Below are 20,188 nucleotides of genomic sequence, written 5' to 3'. Positions count from 1 at the left end.
GTCAGTCCGTGTTCCTGTCAGTCTGTGTTCCTGTCAGTCTATGTTACTGTCAGTCCATGTTTCGGTCAGTCTAAGTTCCTGTCAGTCTATGTTCCTGTCAGTGTATGTTCGGGCCAGTCTGTGTTCCTGTCAGTCTATGTTCCGGTCCCTCTGTGCTCCTGTCAGTCTTTGTTCCTGTCAGTCTTTGTTTCGTTCAATCTATGTTCCTGTCAGTCTGTGTTTCTTTCAGTCTGTGTTTGTGTCAGTCTGTGTTCCTGTCAGTCTGTTTTGCTGTCAGTCTCTCTTTTCTGTCAGTCTGTGTTCCTGTCAGTCACTGTTACCGTCAGTCTATGTTCCTGTCAGTCTCTGTTCCTCTCATTCTGCGTTTCTGTCAGTCTGTATTCTTCTCAGTCAGTGTTCTTGTCAGTCTGTGTTCCAGTCTGTCTGTGTCCCTGTCAGTCTGTGTTACTGTCAGCCTCTGTTCTTGTCAGTCTGTGTTCCTGTCAGTCTGTGTTTCAGTCAGTGTTTCTGTCAGTCTGTGTTCCTCTCCGACTCTGTTTCTGTCAGTCTGTGTTCCTGACAGGCTGTGTTCCTGTCAGCCTTTGCTTCTGCCAGTCTGTGTTCCTGTCAGTCAGAGTTTCAGTCAGTGTTTCGGTCAGTCTGTGTCCCGGACAGTCTGTATTTCAGTCATCCTCTGTTCCTTTCAGTCTGTGTTTCTGTCATTCTGTATCCCTGTCAATGTGTATTCCTGTCAGTCTGTGCTTCGGTAAGTCTTTGTTTCTGTCAGTCTGTGTCCTGTCAGTCTGTGTTTCTGTCAGGCTGTGTTCATATCAGTCTGTGTTCCTGTCAGTCTGTGTTTACTGTCCGTGTTTTTGTCAGTCTGTGTTTCTGTCCGGCTCCGTTTCTGTCAGTCTGTGTTCCTGACAGTCTGTGTTCCTGTCAATGATTGTTCCTGTCTGTCTGTGTCCTGTCAGTCTGTGTTCATGTCAGTCTGTTTTGCTGTCAGTCTTTGTTTTCTGTCAATCAGTGTTCCTGTCAATCTCTGTTCCTTTCAGTCTGTGTTCCTGTCAAGCTGCATTTCTGTCAGTCTGAATTCCTTTCAGTCTGTGCTTCTGTCAGTCTGTGTTCCTGTCATTCTGCGTTTCTGTTAGTCTATATTCCTGTCAGTCTGTGTTCCTGACAGTCTGCGTTCCCGTCAGTCTATGTTCCTGTCAGTCTTTATTCATGTCATCTGTATTCCTGTCAGTCAGTGTTCTTGGCAGTCTGTGGTCCTGTCAGTATATGTTCCTGTCAGTCTTTGTTCCTGTCAGTCTTTGTTCCTGTCAGTCTGTGCTCCTGTCAGTCTTTGTTCCTGTCAGACTTTGTTTCAGTCAATCTATGTTCCTGTCAGTCTGTTTTCCTGTCAGTCTATGTTCCTGTCAATCGATGTTACTGTCAGTCTGTGTTCCTGTCAGTCTGTCTTCCTGTCAATCTGTGTTTCTATCAGTCTGTGTTCCTGTCATACTGCGTTTCTGTCAGTCTGTATTCTTGTCAGTCTGTGTTCTTGTCAGTCTGTGTTCCTTTCGGTCAATGTTTCTGTCTGTCTGTATTCCTGTCAGTCTGTGTTTCTTTCAGTCTGTGTTTCTGTCAGTCTGTCTTCCTGTCAGTCTATGATATCGTCAGTCTATGTTCCTGTCAGACCATTTTTGGTCAGTCTATGTTCATGTCATTCTGTGTTTCTGTCAGTGTTTCTGTCAGTCTGTGTTCCTGACAGTCTGTGTCCTTTTCACTGAGTGTTCCTGTCAGTCTGTGTCCTGACAGTCTGTGTTCCTGTCAATGAGTGTTACGGTCAGTCTATGTTCCTGTCAGTCTGTGTTCCTGTCAGTCTGTGTTTCAGTCAGTCTGTGTATCTGTCAGTCTGTGTTCCTGTCAGTCAGTGTTCCTGACAGTCTGTGTTTCAGTCACACTGTACTCCTGTCACTCAGTGTTCCTGTCAGTCTATGTTCCTATCAGTCTGTGTTTCTGTCAGTCTATGTCCTGTCAGTCTGTGTTTCTGTCAGCCTGAGTTCTTGTCAGTCCGCCTTCCTGTCAGGCTGTGTTTCTGTCAGTCTGTGTCCTGTCAGTCTGCATTTCAGTCAGCCTCAGTTGCTGTCAGTCAGTATTTCTGTCAGTCTGTATTTCTGTCAGTCTGTGCTTCTGTAAGTCTGTGTTTCCGTCAGCCTGAGTCCTGTCAGTCTGTTTTTCTGTCAGCCTCTGTTCTTGTTAGTCTGTGTTCCTGTCAGTCTGTGTTTCTGGCAGTGTTTCTGTCAGTCTGTGTTCCTGTCCGAATTTGTTTCTGTCAGTCTGTGTTCCTGACAGTCTGTATTTCAGTCAGCCTCAGTTCCAGTCAGTCAGTGTTTCTGTCATTATGTATCCCTGTCAGTCTGCATTCCTGTCAGTCTGTGCTTCTGTAAGTCTGTGTTTCTGTCAGCCTGTGTCCTGACAGTCTGTGTTTCTGTCAGTCTGTGTTCCTGTCCGACTCTGTTTCTGTCAGTCTGTGTTCCTGACAGTCTGTGTTCCTGTCAATGAGTGTTCCTGTCAGTCTGTGTCCTGTCAGTCTGTGTTCATGACAGCCTGTTTTGATGTCAGTCTTTGTTTTCTGTCTGTCTTTCTGCCTGTCATGCTGTGTTTCTGTCAGTCAGTGTTTCTGTCAGTCTATGTCTCTGTATGTCTGTGTTTATGTCATTCTGTGTTTCTGTCAGCCTCTGTTCTTGTCAGTTTGTGGTCGTGTCAGTCTGTTTTTCTGTCAGGTTTCTTTCAGTCTGTGTCCCTGTCCGAATCTGTTTCTGTCAATCTGTGTTCCTGACTGTCTGTCTTCCTGTCAGTCTGTTTTGCTGTCAGCTTTTGTTATCTGTCAGTCGGTGTTCCAGTCAATCTGTGCTCTTGTCAGTCCATGTTTATGTCTGTCTACGTTCCGGCCAGTCTGTATTCCTGTCAGTCTGTGTTCCTGTCAAGCAGCATTTCTGTCGGTCTGTATTCCTGTCAGTCCGCGTTTCTGTTAGTCTGTGTTCCTATCAGTCTATGTTCCTGTCAGTCTGCGTTCCTGTCAGTCTATGTTCCTGTCAGTCTTTATTCCTGTCAGTCTGTATTCCTGTCAGTCAGTGTTCTTGTCAGTCTGTGTTCCTGTCAGTCTGCGTTCCTGTCAGTATATGTTCCTGTCAGTCTATGTTTCTGTCTGTCTGTGTTCCCTGTCAGTCTGTTTTCCTGTCATTATATGTTCCTGTCAGTCTGTGTTCCTGTCAATCTATGTTCCTGTCAGCCTCTGTTCCTGTCAGTCTGTGTTCCTGTCAGTCTGTGTTCCTGTCAGTCTATGTTCCTGTCAGTCTGTGTTCCTGTCAGTCCGTGTTCCTGTCAGTCTGTGTTCCTAACAGTCTGTTTTCCTGACAGTCTGTGTTTCTGTCAGTCTGTGTTCCTATCAGTCTGTGTTCCTGTCAGTCGTTGTTCCTGTCAGTCTTTGTTTCGGTCAGTCTATGCTCCTGTCAGTCTGTGTTTCAGTCAGTCTATGTTTCTGTCAGTCTGTGTTCCGGTCACTCTGTGTTCCTGTCAGTCGTTGTTCCTGTCAGTCTTTGTTTCGGTCAAGCTAGGTTCATGTCAGTCTGTTTTCCTGTCAGTCTATGTTCCAGTCAATCTATGTTCCTGTCAGTCTCTGTTCCTGTCATTCTACCTTTCTGTCAGACTGTGTTTCTGTCAATCAGTGTTTCTGTCAGTCTATGTCTCTGTATGTCTGTGTTTATGTCAGTCTGTGCTCCTGTCAGTCCATGTTTATGTCAGTCTACGTTCATGCCAGTCTGTATTCCTGTCATTCCGTGTTCCTTTCAGTCTGTGTTCCTGTCAAGATGCATTTCTGTCGGTCTGTATTCCTGTCAGTCTGTGTTTCTGTCAGTCTGTTTTCCTGAAAGTATGTGTTCCTGTCAGTCTATGTTTCTGTCTGTCTGTGTTCCCTGTCAGTCTGTGTTTCTGTTAGAGTATGTTCCTGTCAGTCTGTGTTCCTGTCAGTCTGCGTTCCTGAAAGTATATGTTCCTGTCAGTCTATGTTTCTGTCTGTCTGTGTTCCCTGTCAGTCTGTGTTCCTGTCATTATATGTTCCTGTCAGTCCATGTTCCTGTCAGTCTGTGTTCCTGTCAGTCTGTGTTCCTAACAGTCTGTGTCCCTGTCAGTCTGTGTTTCTGTCAGCCTCTGTTCTTGTCAGTCTGTTTTCCTGTCAGTCTGTGTTTCTGTCAGTGTTTCTGTCAGTCTGTGTTCCTGTCCGACTCTGTTTCTGTCAGTCTGTGTTCCTGACAGTCTGTGTTCCTGTCAATGAGTGTTCCCGTCTGTCTGTAACCTGTCAGTCTCTGTTCCTGTCCGACTCTGTTCCTGTCAGTCTGCGTTCCTGTCAGTCTATGTTCCTGTCAGTCTTTATTTCTGTCAGTCTGTATTCCAGTCAGTCAGTGTTCTTGTCAGTAGCTGTTCCTGTCAGTCTGTGTTCCTGTCAGTCTGCGTTCCGGTCAGTCGTTGTTCATGTCAGTCTATGTTCCTGTCAGTCTGTGGTCCTGTCAATCTATGTTCCTGTCATTCGATGTTTATGTCAGTCTGTGTTCATGTCAGTCTGTCTTCCTTTCAGCCGGTGTTCTTGTCAGTCTATATTCCTGTCAGGCTATGTTTCGGTCAGTCTATGTTCCTGTCAGTCTGTGTTCCTGTCAGTCTATGTTTCGGTCAGTCTATGTTCCTGTCAGTCTGTGTTCCTGTCAGTCTATGCTCCTGTCAGTCTGTGTTTCAGTCAGTCTATGTTTCTGTCAGTCTGTGTTCCGGTCAGTCTGTGTTCCTGTCAGTCGTTGTTCCTGTCAGTCTTTGTTTCGGTAAATCTATGTTCCTGTCAGTCTGTTTTCCTGTCAGTCTATGTTCCAGTCAATCTATGTTCCTGTCAGTCTGTGTTCCTGTCAGTCTATGTTCCTGTCATTCTGCGTTTCTGTCAGTATGTGTTTCTGTCAATCAGTGTTTCTGTCAGTCTATGTCTCTGTATGTCTGTGTTTATGTCAGTCTGTGCTCCTGTCAGTCCGTGTTTATGTCAGTCCATTTTCATGTCAGTCTGTATTCCTGTCAGTCTGTGTTCCTTTCAGTCTGTGTTCCTGTCAAGCTGCATTTCTGTCGGTCTGTATTCCTGTCAGTCTGCGTTTCTGTCAGTCTGTGTTCCTGTCATTCTGCGTTTCTGTTAGTCTATGTTACTATCAGTCTGTGTCCCTGTCAGTCTGCGTTCCTGTCAGTCTGTATTGCTGTCAGTCAGTGTTCTGGTCAGTTTGTGTTCCTGTCAGTCTGTGTTCCTGTCAGTCTGTTTTTCTGTCAGTATATGTTCCTGTCAGTCTTTGTTGCTGTCAGTCTGCGTTCCTGTCAGTCTGTGTTTCTTTCAGTCTGTGTTCCTGTCAGTCTTTATTCCTGTCATTCTGTATTCCTGTCAGTCAGTGTTCTTGTCAGTAGCTGTTCCTGTCAGTCTGTGTTCCTGTCAGTCTGCGTTCCTGTCAGTCTTTGTTCCTGTCAGTCTATGTTCCTGTCAGTCTGTGGCCCTGTCAATCTATGTTCCTGTCAGTCTGTGTTCCTTTCAGTCTGTGTTCCTGTCAGTCTGTGTTCCTGTCAATCTATGTTCCTGTCAGTCTATGTTTCGGTCAGTCTATTTTCCTGTCAGTCTGTGTTCCTGTCAGTCTATGTTCCTGTCAGTCTGTGTTCCTTTCAGTCTGTTTTCCTGTCAGTCTGTTTTCCTGTCAATCTATGTTCCTGTCAGTCTATGTTTCGGCCAGTCTATTTTCCTGTCAGTAGCTGTTCCTGTCAGTCTGTGTTCCTGTCAGTCGTTGTTCCTGTCAGTCTTTGTTTCGGTCAGTCTATGCTCCTGTCAGTCTGTGTTTCAGTCAGTCTATGTTTCTGTCAGTCTGTGTTCCGGTCACTCTGTGTTCCTGTCATTCGTTGTTCCTGTCAGTCTTTGTTTCGGTCAAGCTAGGTTCATGTCAGTCTGTTTTCCTGTCAGTCTATGTTCCAGTCAATCTATTTTCCTGTCAGTCTCTGTTCCTGTCATTCTACCTTTCTGTCAGACTGTGTTTCTGTCAATCAGTGTTTCTGTCAGTCTATGTCTCTGTATGTCTGTGTTTATGTCAGTCTGTGCTCCTGTCAGTCCATGTTTATGTCAGTCTACGTTCATGCCAGTCTGTATTCCTGTCAGTCTGTGTTCCTTTCAGTCTGTGTTCCTGTCAAGATGCATTTCTGTCGGTCTGTATTCCTGTCAGTCTGTGTTTCTGTCAGTCTGTTTTCCTGAAAGTATATGTTCCTGTCAGTCTATGTTTCTGTCTGTCTGTGTTCCCTGTCAGTCTGTGTTCCTGTCATTATATGTTCCTGTCAGTCTATGTTTCTGTCTGTCTGTGTTCCCTGTCAGTCTGTGTTCCTGTCATTATATGTTCCTGTCAGTCTATGTTCCTGTCAGTCTGTGTTCCTGTCAGTCTGTGTTCCTAACAGTCTGTGTCCCTGTCAGTCTGTGTTTCTGTCAGCCTCTGTTCTTGTCAGTCTGTTTTCCTGTCAGTCTGTGTTTCTGTCAGTGTTTCTGTCAGTCTGTGTTCCTGTCCGACTCTGTTTCTGTCAGTCTGTGTTCCTGACAGTCTGTGTTCCTGTCAATGAGTGTTCCCGTCTGTCTGTAACCTGTCAGTCTCTGTTCCTGTCCGACTCTGTTCCTGTCAGTCTGCGTTCCTGTCAGTCTATGTTCCTGTCAGTCTTTATTTCTGTCAGTCTGTATTCCTGTCAGTCAGTGTTCTTGTCAGTAGCTGTTCCTGTCAGTCTGTGTTCCTGTCAGTCTGCGTTCCGGTCAGTCGTTGTTCATGTCAGTCTATGTTCCTGTCAGTCTGTGGTCCTGTCAATCTATGTTCCTGTCATTCGATGTTCATGTCAGTCTGTGTTCATGTCAGTCTGTCTTCCTTTCAGCCGGTGTTCCTGTCAGTCTATATTCCTGTCAGGCTATGTTTCGGTCAGTCTATGTTCCTGTCAGTCTGTGTTCCTGTCAGTCTATGTTTCGGTCAGTCTATGTTCCTGTCAGTCTGTGTTCCTGTCAGTCTATGCTCCTGTCAGTCTGTGTTTCAGTCAGTCTATGTTTCTGTCAGTCTGTGTTCCGGTCAGTCTGTGTTCCTGTCAGTCGTTGTTCCTGTCAGTCTTTGTTTCGGTAAATCTATGTTCCTGTCAGTCTGTTTTCCTGTCAGTCTATGTTCCAGTCAATCTATGTTCCTGTCAGTCTGTGTTCCTGTCTGTCTATGTTCCTGTCATTCTGCGTTTCTGTCAGTATGTGTTTCTGTCAATCAGTGTTTCTGTCAGTCTATGTCTCTGTATGTCTGTGTTTATGTCAGTCTGTACTCCTGTCAGTCCGTGTTTATGTCAGTCCATTTTCATGTCAGTCTGTATTCCTGTCAGTCTGTGTTCCTTTCAGTCTGTGTTCCTGTCAAGCTGCATTTCTGTCAGTCTGTGTTCCTGTCATTCTGCGTTTCTGTTAGTCTATGTTCCTGTCAGTCTGCGTTCCTGTCAGTCTGTATTGCTGTCAGTCAGTGTTCTGGTCAGTTTGTGTTCCTGTCAGTCTGTGTTCCTGTCAGTCTGTTTTTCTGTCAGTATATGTTCCTGTCAGTCTTTGTTGCTGTCAGTCTGCGTTCCTGTCAGTCTGTGTTTCTTTCAGTCTGTGTTCCTGTCAGTCTTTATTCCTGTCATTCTGTATTCCTGTCAGTCAGTGTTCTTGTCAGTAGCTGTTCCTGTCAGTCTGTGTTCCTGTCAGTCTGCGTTCCTGTCAGTCTTTGTTCCTGTCAGTCTATGTTCCTGTCAGTCTGTGGTCCTGTCAATCTATGTTCCTGTCAGTCTGTGTTCCTTTCAGTCTGTGTTCCTGTCAGTCTGTGTTCCTGTCAATCTATGTTCCTGTCAGTCTATGTTTCGGTCAGTCTATTTTCCTGTCAGTCTGTGTTCCTGTCAGTCTATGTTCCTGTCAATCTGTGTTCCTGTCAGTCTATGCTCCTGTCAGTCTGTGTTTCAGTCAGTCTATGTTTCTGTCAGTCTGTGTTCCGGTCAGTCTGTGTTCCTGTCAGTCGTTGTTCCTGTCAGTCTTTGTTTCGGTCAATCTATGTTCATGTCAGTCTGTTTTCCTGTCGGTCTATGTTCCAGTCAATCGATGTTCCTGTCAGTCTATGTTCCTGTCATTCTACCTTTCTGTCAGACTGTGTTTCTGTCAATCATTGTTTCTGTCAGTCTATGTCTCTGTATGTCTGTGTTTATGTCAGTCTGTGCTCCTGTCATTCCATGTTTATGTCAGTCTACGTTCATGCCAGTCTGTATTCCTGTCAGTCTGTGTTCCTTTCAGTCTGTGTTCCTGTCAAGATGCATTTCTGTCGGTCTGTATTCCTGTCAGTCTGTGTTTCTCTCAGTCTGTGTTCCTGTCATTCTGCGTTTCTGTTAGTCTATGTTCCTATCAGTCTGTGTTCCTGTCAGTCTGCGTTCCTGTCAGTCTATGTTCCTGTCAGTCTTTATTCCTGTCAGTCTGTATTCCTGTCAGTCAGTGTTCTTGTCAGTAGCTGTTCATGTCAGTCTGTGTTCCTGTCATTATATGTTCCTGTCAGTCTTTGTTCCTGTCAGTCTATGTTCCTGTCAGTCTGTGGTCCTGTCAATCTATGTTCCTGTCAGTCTGTGTTCCTTTCAGTCTGTGTTCCTGTCAGTCTGTGTTCCTGTCAATCTATGTTCCTGTCAGTCTATGTTTCGGCCAGTCTATTTTCCTGTCAGTCTGTGTTCCTGTCAGTCTATGTCACTGTCAGTCTGTGTTCCTGTCAGTCTATGCTCCTGTCAGTCTGTGTTTCAGTCAGTCTATGTTTCTGTCAGTCTGTGTTCTGGTCAGTCTGTGTTCCGGTCAGTCGTTGTTCCTGTCAGTCTTTGTTTCAGTCAATCTATGTTCATGTCAGTCTGTTTTCCTGTCAGTCTATGTTCCTGTCAATCTATGTTCCTGTCAGTCTATGTTCCTGTCATTCTACCTTTCTGTCAGAATGTGTTTCTGTCAATCAGTGTTTCTGTCAGTCTATGTCTCTGTATGTCTGTGTTTATGTCAGTCTGTGCTCCTGTCAGTCCATGTTTATGTCAGTCTACGTTCATGCCAGTCTGTATTCCTGTCAGTCTGTGTTCCTTTCAGTCTGTGTTCCTGTCAAGATGCATTTCTGTCGGTCTGTATTCCTGTCAGTCTGTGTTTCTGTCAGTCTGTGTTCCTGTCATTCTGCGTTTCTGTTAGTCTATGTTCCTATCAGTCTGTGTTCCTGTCAGTCTGCGTTCCTGTCAGTCTATGTTCCTGTCAGTCTTTATACTTATCAGTCTGTATTGCTGTCAGTCAGTGTTCTTGTCAGTTTGTGTTCCTGTCAGTCTGTGTTCCTGTCATTCTGTGTTTCTGTTAGTATATGTTCCTGTCAGCCTTTGTTCCTGTCAGTCTGCGTACCTGTCAGTCTATGCTCCTGTCAGTCTTTATTCCTGTCAGTCTGTATTCCTGTCAGTCAGTGTTCTTGTCAGTAGCTGTTCCTGTCAGTCTGTGTTCCTGTCAGTCTGCGTTCCGGTCAGTCTTTGTTCCTGTCAGTCTATGTTCCTGTCAGTCTGTGGTCCAGTCAATCTATGTTCCTGTCAGTCTATGTTTATGTCAGTCTGTGTTCGTGTCAGTCTGTCTTCCTGTCAGTCTATGTTCCTGTCAGTCTGTGTTCCTTTCAGTCTGTGTTCCTGTCAGTCTGTGTTCCTGTCAATCTATGTTCCTGTCAGTCTATGTTTCGGTCAGTCTATGTTCCTGTCAGTCTGTGTTCCTGTCCGACTCTGTTCCAGTCAGTCTGCGTTCCTGTCAGTCTATGTTCCTTTCAGTCTGCGTTCCTGTCAGTCTATGCTCCTGTCAGTCTGTGTTTCAGTCACTCTATGTCCCGGTCAGTCTGTGTTCCTGTCAGTCTGTGGTCCTGGCAATCTATGTTCCTGTCAGTCTATGTTTATGTCAGTCTGTGTTCCTGTCAGTCTGTGTTCTTGTCAATCTATGTTCCTGTCAGTCTATGTTTCGGTCAGTCTATGTTCCTGTCAGTCTATGTTCCTGTCAGTCTGTGTTCCGGTCAGTCTATGTTTCTGTCAGTCTGTATTCCGGTCAGTCTGTCTTCCTGTCAGTCTTTATTCCTGTCAGTCTGTATTCCTGTCAGTCAGTGTTCTTGTCAGTAGCTGTTCCTGTCAGTCTGTGTTCCTGTCAGTCTTTATTCCTGTCAGTCTGTATTCCTGTCAGTCAGTGTTCTTGTCATTAGCTGTTCCTGTCTGTCTGTGTTCCTGTCAGTCTGCTTTTTGGTCAGTCTTTGTTCCTGTCAGTCTATGTTCCTGTCTGTCTGTGGTCCTGTCAATCTATGTTCCTGTAATTCTATGTTCATGTCAGTCTGTGTTCGTGTCAGTCTGTCTTCCTGTCAGTCTATGTCCCTGTCAGTCTATTTTCCTTTCAGTCTGTGTTCCTGTCAGTCTATGTTCCTGTCTGTCTGTGGTCCTGTCAATCTATGTTCCTGTAATTCTATGTTCATGTCAGTCTGTGTTCGTGTCAGTCTGTCTTCCTGTCAGTCTATGTCCCTGTCAGTCTATTTTACTTTCAGTCTGTGTTCCTGTCAGTCTGTGTTCCTGTCAATCTATGTTCCTGTCAGTCTATGTTTCGGTCAGTCTATGTTCCTGTCAGTCTGTGTTCGTGTCAGTCTATGTTTCGGACAGTCTATGTTCCTGTCAGTCTATGTTCCTTTCAGTCTGCGTTCCTGTCAGTCTATGCTCCTGTCAGTCTGTGTTTCAGTCACTCTATGTCCTGGTCAGTCTGTGTTCCTGTCAGTCTGTGGTCCTGGCAATCTATGTTCCTGTCAGTCTATGTTTATGTCAGTCTGTGTTCCTGTCAGTCTGTGTTCCTGTCAATCTATGTTCCTGTCAGTCTATGTTTCAGTCAGTCTATGCTCCTGTCAGTCTGTGTTCCTGTCAATCTATCTATGTTCCTGTCAGTCTATGTTTCGGTCAGTCTATATTCCTGTCAGTCTGTGTTCCTGTCCGACTCTGTTCCAGTCAGTCTGCGTTCCTGTCAGTCTATGTTCCTTTCAGTCTGCGTTCCGGTCAGTCTATGCTCCTGTCAGTCTGTGTTCCTGTCAGTCTATGTTTCGGTCAGTCTATGTTTCTGTCAGTCTATGTTCCTGTCAGTCTGTGTTCCTGTCAGTCTATGCTCCTGTCAGTCTGTGTTTCAGTCAGTCTATGTTTCTGTCAGTCTGTATTCCGGTCAGTCTGTGTTCCTGTCAGTCGTTGTTCCTGTCAGTCTTTGTTTCGGTCAATCTATGTTCCTGTCAGTCTGTTTTCCTGTCAGTCTATGTTCCAGTCAATCTATGTTCCTGTCAGTCTGTGTTCCTGTCAGTCTATGTTCCTGTCATTCTGCCTTTCTGTCAGTCTGTTTTTCTGTCAATCAGTGTTTCTGTCAGTCTATGTCTCTGTATGTCTGTGTTTATGTGAGTCTGTGCTCCTGTCAGTCCATGTTTATGTCAGTCTACGTTCATGCCAGTCTGTATTCCTGTCAGTCTATGTTCCTGTCAGTCTGTGGTCCTGTCAATCTATGTTCCTGTCAGTCTATGTTTATGTAAGTCTGTGTTCGTGTCAGTCTGTCTTCCTGTCAGTCTATGTTCCTGTCAGTCTGCGTTCCTTTCAGTCTGTGTTCCTGTCAGTCTGTGTTCCTGTCAATCTATGTTCCTGTCAGTCTATGTTTCGGTCAGTCTATGTTCCTGTCAGTCTGTGTTCCTGTCAGTCTATGTTCCTGTCAGTCTGTGTTCCTGTCAGTCTATGCTCCTGTCAGTCTGTGTTTCAGTCAGTCTATGTTTCTGTCAGTCTGTGTTCCGGTCAGTCTGTGTTCCTGTCAGTCGTTGTTCCTGTCAGTCTTTGTTTCGGTCAATCTATGTTCCTGTCAGTCTGTTTTCCTGTCAGTCTATGTTCCAGTCAATCTATGTTCCTGTCAGTCTATGTTCCTGTCAGTCTGTGGTCCAGTCAGTCTGTGTTCCTGTCAGTCTATGTTTATGTCAGTCTGTGTTCGTGTCAGTCTGTCTTCCTGTCAGTCTATGTTCCTGTCAGTCTGTGTTCCTTTCAGTCTGTGTTCCTGTCAGTCTGTGTTCCTGTCAATCTATGTTCCTGTCAGTCTATGTTTCGGTCAGTCTATGTTCCTGTCAGTCTGTGTTCCTGTCAGTCTGTGGTCCTGGCAATCTATGTTCCTGTCAGTCTATGTTTATGTCAGTCTGTGTTCCTGTCAGTCTGTGTTCTTGTCAATCTATGTTCCTGTCAGTCTATGTTTCGGTCAGTCTATGTTCCTGTCAGTCTGTGTTCCTGTCAGTCTATGTTTCGGTCAGTCTATGTTCCTGTCAGTCTATGTTCCTGTCAGTCTGTGTTCCGGTCAGTCTATGTTTCTGTCAGTCTGTATTCCGGTCAGTCTGTGTTCCTGTCAGTCTTTATTCCTGTCAGTCTCTATTCCTGTCAGCCAGTGTTCTTGTCAGTAGCTGTTCCTGTCAGTCTGTGTTCCTGTCAGTCTTTATTCCTGTCAGTCTGTATTCCTGTCAGTCAGTGTTCTTGTCATTAGCTGTTCCTGTCTGTCTGTGTTCCTGTCAGTCTGCTTTTTGGTCAGTCTTTGTTCCTGTCAGTCTATGTTCCTGTCTGTCTGTGGTCCTGTCAGTCTATGTTCCTGTCAGTCTGTGTTCCGGTCAGTCTATGTTTCTGTCAGTCTGTATTCCTGTCAGTCTATGTTTCGGTCAGTCTATGTTCCTGTCAGTCTATGTTCCTGTCAGTCTGTGTTCCGGTCAGTCTATGTTTCTGTCAGTCTGTATTCCGGTCAGTCTGTGTTCCTGTCAGTTTTTATTCCTGACAGTCTGTATTCCTGTCAGTCAGTGTTCTTGTCAGTAGCTGTTCCTGTCAGTCTGTGTTCCTGTCAGTCTTTATTCCTGTCAGTCTGTATTCCTGTCAGTCAGTGTTCTTGTCATTAGCTGTTCCTGTCTGTCTGTGTTCCTGTCAGTCTGCTTTTTGGTCAGTCTTTGTTCCTGTCAGTCTATGTTCCTGTCTGTCTGTGGTCCTGTCAATCTATGTTCCTGTAATTCTATGTTCATGTCAGTCTGTGTTCGTGTCAGTCTGTCTTCCTGTCAGTCTATGTCCCTGTCAGTCTATTTTCCTTTCAGTCTGTGTTCCTGTCAGTCTATGTTCCTGTCTGTCTGTGGTCCTGTCAATCTATGTTCCTGTAATTCTATGTTCATGTCAGTCTGTGTTCGTGTCAGTCTGTCTTCCTGTCAGTCTATGTCCCTGTCAGTCTATTTTACTTTCAGTCTGTGTTCCTGTCAGTCTGTGTTCCTGTCAATCTATGTTCCTGTCAGTCTATGTTTCGGTCAGTCTATGTTCCTGTCAGTCTGTGTTCGTGTCAGTCTATGTTTCGGACAGTCTATGTTCCTGTCAGTCTATGTTCCTTTCAGTCTGCGTTCCTGTCAGTCTATGCTCCTGTCAGTCTGTGTTTCAGTCACTCTATGTCCTGGTCAGTCTGTGTTCCTGTCAGTCTGTGGTCCTGGCAATCTATGTTCCTGTCAGTCTATGTTTATGTCAGTCTGTGTTCCTGTCAGTCTGTGTTCCTGTCAATCTATGTTCCTGTCAGTCTATGTTTCAGTCAGTCTATGCTCCTGTCAGTCTGTGTTCCTGTCAATCTATCTATGTTCCTGTCAGTCTATGTTTCGGTCAGTGTATATTCCTGTCAGTCTGTGTTCCTGTCCGACTCTGTTCCAGTCAGTCTGCGTTCCTGTCAGTCTATGTTCCTTTCAGTCTGCGTTCCGGTCAGTCTATGCTCCTGTCAGTCTGTGTTCCTGTCAGTCTATGTTTCGGTCAGTCTATGTTTCTGTCAGTCTATGTTCCTGTCAGTCTGTGTTCCTGTCAGTCTATGCTCCTGTCAGTCTGTGTTTCAGTCAGTCTATGTTTCTGACAGTCTGTATTCTGGTCAGTCTGTGTTCCTGTCAGTCGTTGTTCCTGTCAGTCTTTGTTTCGGTCAATCTATGTTCCTGTCAGTCTGTTTTCCTGTCAGTCTATGTTCCAGTCAATCTATGTTCCTGTCAGTCTGTGTTCCTGTCAGTCTATGTTCCTGTCATTCTGCCTTTCTGTCAGTCTGTTTTTCTGTCAATCTGTGTTTCTGTCAGTCTATGTCTCTGTATGTCTGTGTTTATGTGAGTCTGTGCTCCTGTCAGTCCATGTTTATGTCAGTCTACGTTCATGCCAGTCTGTATTCCTGTCAGTCTATGTTCCTGTCAGTCTGTGGTCCTGTCAATCTATGTTCCTGTCAGTCTATGTTTATGTAAGTCTGTGTTCGTGTCAGTCTGTCTTCCTGTCAGTCTATGTTCCTGTCAGTCTGCGTTCCTTTCAGTCTGTGTTCCTGTCAGTCTGTGTTCCTGTCAATCTATGTTCCTGTCAGTCTATGTTTCGGTCAGTCTATGTTCCTGTCAGTCTGTGTTCCTGTCAGTCTATGTTCCTGTCAGTCTGTGTTCCTGTCAGTCTATGCTCCTGTCAGTCTGTGTTTCAGTCAGTCTATGTTTCTGTCAGTCTGTGTTCCGGTCAGTCTGTGTTCCTGTCAGTCGTTGTTCCTGTCAGTCTTTGTTTCGGTCAATCTATGTTCCTGTCAGTCTGTTTTCCTGTCAGTCTATGTTCCAGTCAATCTATGTTCCTGTCAGTCTATGTTCCTGTCAGTCTGTGGTCCAGTCAGTCTGTGTTCCTGTCAGTCTATGTTTATGTCAGTCTGTGTTCGTGTCAGTCTGTCTTCCTGTCAGTCTATGTTCCTGTCAGTCTGTGTTCCTTTCAGTCTGTGTTCCTGTCAGTCTGTGTTCCTGTCAATCTATGTTCCTGTCAGTCTATGTTTCGGTCAGTCTATGTTCCTGTCAGTCTGTGTTCCTGTCAGTCTGTGGTCCTGGCAATCTATGTTCCTGTCAGTCTATGTTTATGTCAGTCTGTGTTCCTGTCAGTCTGTGTTCTTGTCAATCTATGTTCCTGTCAGTCTATGTTTCGGTCAGTCTATGTTCCTGTCAGTCTGTGTTCCTGTCAGTCTATGTTTCGGTCAGTCTATGTTCCTGTCAGTCTATGTTCCTGTCAGTCTGTGTTCTGGTCAGTCTATGTTTCTGTCAGTCTGTATTCCGGTCAGTCTGTGTTCCTGTCAGTCTTTATGCCTGTCAGTCTGTATTCCTGTCAGCCAGTGTTCTTGTCAGTAGCTGTTCCTGTCAGTCTGTGTTCCTGTCAGTCTTTATTCCTGTCAGTCTGTATTCCTGTCAGTCAGTGTTCTTGTCATTAGCTGTTCCTGTCTGTCTGTGTTCCTGTCAGTCTGCTTTTTGGTCAGTCTTTGTTCCTGTCAGTCTATGTTCCTGTCTGTCTGTGGTCCTGTCAATCTATGTTCCTGTAATTCTATGTACATGTCAGTCTGTGTTCGTGTCAGTCTGTCTTCCTGTCAGTCTATGTCCCTGTCAGTCTATTTTCCTTTCAGTCTGTGTTCCTGTCAGTCTATGTTCCTGTCTGTCTGTGGTCCTGTCAATCTATGTTCCTGTAATTCTATGTTCATGTCAGTCTGTGTTCGTGTCAGTCTGTCTTCCTGTCAGTCTATGTCCCTGTCAGTCTATTTTACTTTCAGTCTGTGTTCCTGTCAGTCTGTGTTCCTGTCAATCTATGTTCCTGTCAGTCTATGTTTCGGTCAGTCTATGTTCCTGTCAGTCTGTGTTCGTGTCAGTCTATGTTTCGGACAGTCTATGTTCCTGTCAGTCTATGTTCCTTTCAGTCTGCGTTCCTGTCAGTCTATGCTCCTGTCAGTCTGTGTTTCAGTCACTCTATGTCCTGGTCAGTCTGTGTTCCTGTCAGTCTGTGGTCCTGGCAATCTATGTTCCTGTCAGTCTATGTTTATGTCAGTCTGTGTTCCTGTCAGTCTGTGTTCCTGTCAATCTATGTTCCTGTCAGTCTATGTTTCAGTCAGTCTATGCTCCTGTCAGTCTGTGTTCCTGTCAATCTATCTATGTTCCTGTCAGTCTATGTTTCGGTCAGTCTATATTCCTGTCAGTCTGTGTTCCTGTCCGACTCTGTTCCAGTCAGTCTGCGTTCCTGTCAGTCTATGTTCCTTTCAGTCTGCGTTCCGGTCAGTCTATGCTCCTGTCAGTCTGTGTTTCAGTCAGTCTATGTCCCGGTCATTCTGTGTTCCTGTCAGTCTGTGGTCCTGGCAATCTATGTTCCTGTCAGTCTATGTTTATGTCAGTCTGTGTTTCTGTCAGTCTGTGTTCCTGTCAGTCTATGTTTCGGTCAGTCTATGTTTCTGTCATTCTATGTTCCTGTCAGTCTGTGTTCCTGTCAGTCTATGCTCCTGTCAGTCTGTGTTTCAGTCAGTCTATGTTTCTGACAGTCTGTATTCCGGTCAGTCTGTGTTCCTGTCAGTCGTTGTTCCTGTCAGTCTTTGTTTCGGTCAATCTATGTTCCTGTCAGTCTGTTTTCCTGTCAGTCTATGTTCCAGTCAATCTATGTTCCTGTCAGTCTGTGTTCCTGTCAGTCTATGTTCCTGTCATTCTGCCTTTCTGTCAGTCTGTTTTTCTGTCAATCAGTGTTTCTGTCAGTCTATGTCTCTGTATGTCTGTGTTTATGTGAGTCTGTGCTCCTGTCAGTCCATGTTTATGTCAGTCTACATTCATGCCAGTCTGTATTCCTGTCAGTCTATGTTCCTGTCAGTCTGTGGTCCTGTCAATCTATGTTCCTGTCAGTCTATGTTTATGTAAGTCTGTGTTCGTGTCAGTCTGTCTTCCTGTCAGTCTATGTTCCTGTCAGTCTGCGTTCCTTTCAGTCTGTGTTCCTGTCAGTCTGTGTTCCTGTCAATCTATGTTCCTGTCAGTCTATGTTTCGGTCAGTCTATGTTCCTGTCAGTCTGTGTTCCTGTCAGTCTATGTTCCTGTCAGTCTGTGTTCCTGTCAGTCTATGCTCCTGTCAGTCTGTGTTTCAGTCAGTCTATGTTTCTGTCAGTCTGTGTTCCGGTCAGTCTGTGTTCCTGTCAGTCGTTGTTCCTGTCAGTCTTTGTTTCGGTCAATCTATGTTCCTGTCAGTCTGTTTTCCTGTCAGTCTATGTTCCAGTCAATCTATGTTCCTGTCAGTCATTGTTCCTGTCAGTCTGTGGTCCAGTCAATCTATGTTCCTGTAATTCTATGTTCATGTCAGTCTGTGTTCGTGTCAGTCTGTCTTCCTGTCAGTCTATGTCCCTGTCAGTCTATTTTACTTTCAGTCTGTGTTCCTGTCAGTCTGTGTTCCTGTCAGTCTATGTTCCTGTCAGTCTGTGTTCCTGTCAGTCTATGCTCCTGTCAGTCTGTGTTTCAGTCAGTCTATGTTTCTGTCAGTCTGTGTTCCGGTCAGTCTGTGTTCCTGTCATTCGTTGTTCCTGTCAGTCTTTGTTTCGGTCAATCTCTGTTCCTGTCAGTCTGTTTTCCTGTCAGTCTATGTTCCAGTCAATCTATGTTCCTGTCAGTCTATGTTCCTGTCATTCTACCTTTCTGTCAGACTGTGTTTCTGTCAATCAGTGTTTCTGTCAGTCTATGTCTCTGTATGTCTGTGTTAATGTCAGTCTGTGCTCCTGTCAGTCCATGTTTATGTCAGTCTACGTTCATGCCAGTCTGTATTCCTGTCAGTCTGTGTTCCTTTCAGTCTGTGTTCCTGTCAAGATGCATTTCTGTCGGTCTGTATTCCTGTCAGTCTGTGTTTCTGTCAGTCTGTGTTCCTGTCATTCTGCATTTCTGTTAGTCTATGTTCCTATCAGTCTGTGTTCCTGTCAGTCTGCGTTACTGTCAGTCTATGTTCCTGTCAGTCTTTATACTTGTCAGTCTGTATTGCTGTCAGTCAGTGTTATTGTCAGTTTGTGTTCCTGTCATTCTGTGTTCCTGTCATTCTGTGTTTCTGTTAGTATATGTTCCTGTCAGCCTTTGTTCCTGTCAGTCTGCGCACCTGTCAGTCTATGTTCCTGTCAGTCTTTATTCCTGTCAGTCTGTATTCCTGTCAGTCAGTGTTCTTGTCAGTAGCTGTTCCTGTCAATCTGTGTTCCTGTCAGTCTGCGTTCCGGTCTGTCTTTGTGCCTGTCAGTCTATGTTCCTGTCAGTCTGTGGTCCAGACAATCTATGTTCCTGTCAGTCTATGTTTATGTCAGTCTGTGTTCGTGTCAGTCTGTCTTCCTGTCAGTCTATGTTCCTGTCAGTCTGTGTTCCTTTCAGTCTGTGTTCCTGTCAGTCTGTGTTCCTGTCCGACTCTGTTCCAGTCAGTCTGCGTTCCTGTCAGTCTATGTTCCTTTCAGTCTGCGTTCCTGTCAGTCTATGCTCCTGTCAGTCTGTGTTTCAGTCAGTCTATGTCCCGGTCAGTCTGTGTTCCTGTCAGTCTGTGGTCCTGTCAATCTATGTTCCTGTCAGTCTGTGTTCCTGTCAGTCTATGTTCCTGTCATTCTGCCTTTCTGTCAGTCTGTTTTTCTGTCAATCAGTGTTTCTGTCAGTCTATGTCTCTGTATGTCTGTGTTTATGTCAGTCTGTGCTCCTGTCAGTCCATGTTTATGTCAGTCTACGTTCATGCCAGTCTGTATTCCTGTCAGTCTATGTTCCTGTCAGTCTGTGGTCCTGTCAATCTATGTTCCTGTCAGTCTATGTTTATGTAAGTCTGTGTTCGTGTCAGTCTGTCTTCATGTCAGTCTATGTTCCTGTCAGTCTGCGTTCCTTTCAGTCTGTGTTCCTGTCAGTCTGTGTTCCTGTCAATCTATGTTCCTGTCAGTCTATGTTTCGGTCAGTCTATGTTCCTGTCAGTCTATGTTCCTGTCAGTCTGTGGTCCTGTCAATCTATGTTCCTGTCAGTCTGTGTTCCTTTCAGTCTGTGTTCCTGTCAGTCTGTGTTCCTGTCAATCTATGTTCCTGTCATTCCATGTTTCGGTCAGTCTATTTTCCTGTCCGTCTGTGTTCCTGTCAGTCTATGTTCCTGTCAGTCTGTGTTCCTGTCAGTCTATGCTCCTGTCAGTCTGTGTTTCAGTCAGTCTATGTTTCTGTCAGTCTGTGTTCCGGTCAGTCTGTGTTCCTGTCAGTCGTTGTTCCTGTCAGTCTTTGTTTCGGTCAATCTATCTTCATGTCAGTCTGTTTTCCTGTCAGTCTATGTTCCAGTCAATCTATGTTCCTGTCAGTCTATGTTCCTGTCATTCTACCTTTCTGTCAGACTGTGTTTCTGTCAATCAGTGTTTCTGTCAGTCTATGTCTCTGTATGTCTGTGTTTATGTCAGTCTGTGCTCCTGTCAGTCCATGTTTATGTCAGTCTACGTTCATGCCAGTCTGTATTCCTGTCAGTCTGTGTTCCTTTCAGTCTGTGTTCCTGTCAAGATGCATTTCTGTCGGTCTGTATTCCTGTCAGTCTGTGTTTCTGTCAGTCTGTGTTCCTGTCATTCTGCGTTTCTGTTAGTCTATGTTCCTATCAGTCTGTGTTCCTGTCAGTCTGCGTTCCTGTCAGTCTATGTTCCTGTCAGTCTTTATACTTGTCAGTCTGTATTGCTGTCAGTCAGTGTTCTTGTCAGTTTGTGTTCCTGTCAGCCTTTGTTCCTGTCAGTCTGCGTACCTGTCAGTCTATGTTCCTGTCAGTCTTTATTCCTGTCAGTCTGTATTCCTGTCAGTCAGTGTTCTTGTCAGTAGCTGTTCCTGTCAGTCTGTGTTCCTGTCAGTCTTTATTGCTGTCAGTCTGTATTCCTGTCAGTCAGTGTTCTTTTCATTAGCTGTTCCTGTCAGTCTGTGTTCCTGTCAGTCTGCTTTTTGGTCAGTCTTTGTTCCTGTCAGTCTATGTTCCTGTCAGTCTGTGGTCCTGTCAATCTATGTTCCTGTAATTCTATGTTCATGTCAGACTGTGTTCGTGTCAGTCTGTCTTCCTGTCAGTCTATGTTCCTGTCAGTCTGTTTTCCTTTCAGTCTGTGTTCCTGTCAGTCTGTGTTCCTGTCAATCTATGGTCCTGTCAGTCTATGTTTCGGTCAGTCTATGTTCCTGTCAGTCTGTGTTCGTGTCAGTCTATGTTTCGGTCAGTCTATGTTCCTGTCAGTCTATGTTCCTTTCAGTCTGCGTTCCTGTCAGTCTATGCTCCTGTCAGTCTGTGTTTCAGTCACTCTATGTCCCGGTCAGTCTGTGTTCCTGTC

The sequence above is a fragment of the Heterodontus francisci genome, chromosome 25 (assembly GCF_036365525.1).
Source record: "Heterodontus francisci isolate sHetFra1 chromosome 25, sHetFra1.hap1, whole genome shotgun sequence".
Taxonomy (NCBI): domain Eukaryota; kingdom Metazoa; phylum Chordata; class Chondrichthyes; order Heterodontiformes; family Heterodontidae; genus Heterodontus; species Heterodontus francisci.
Note: the sequence above shows the minus strand (reverse complement) of the source record.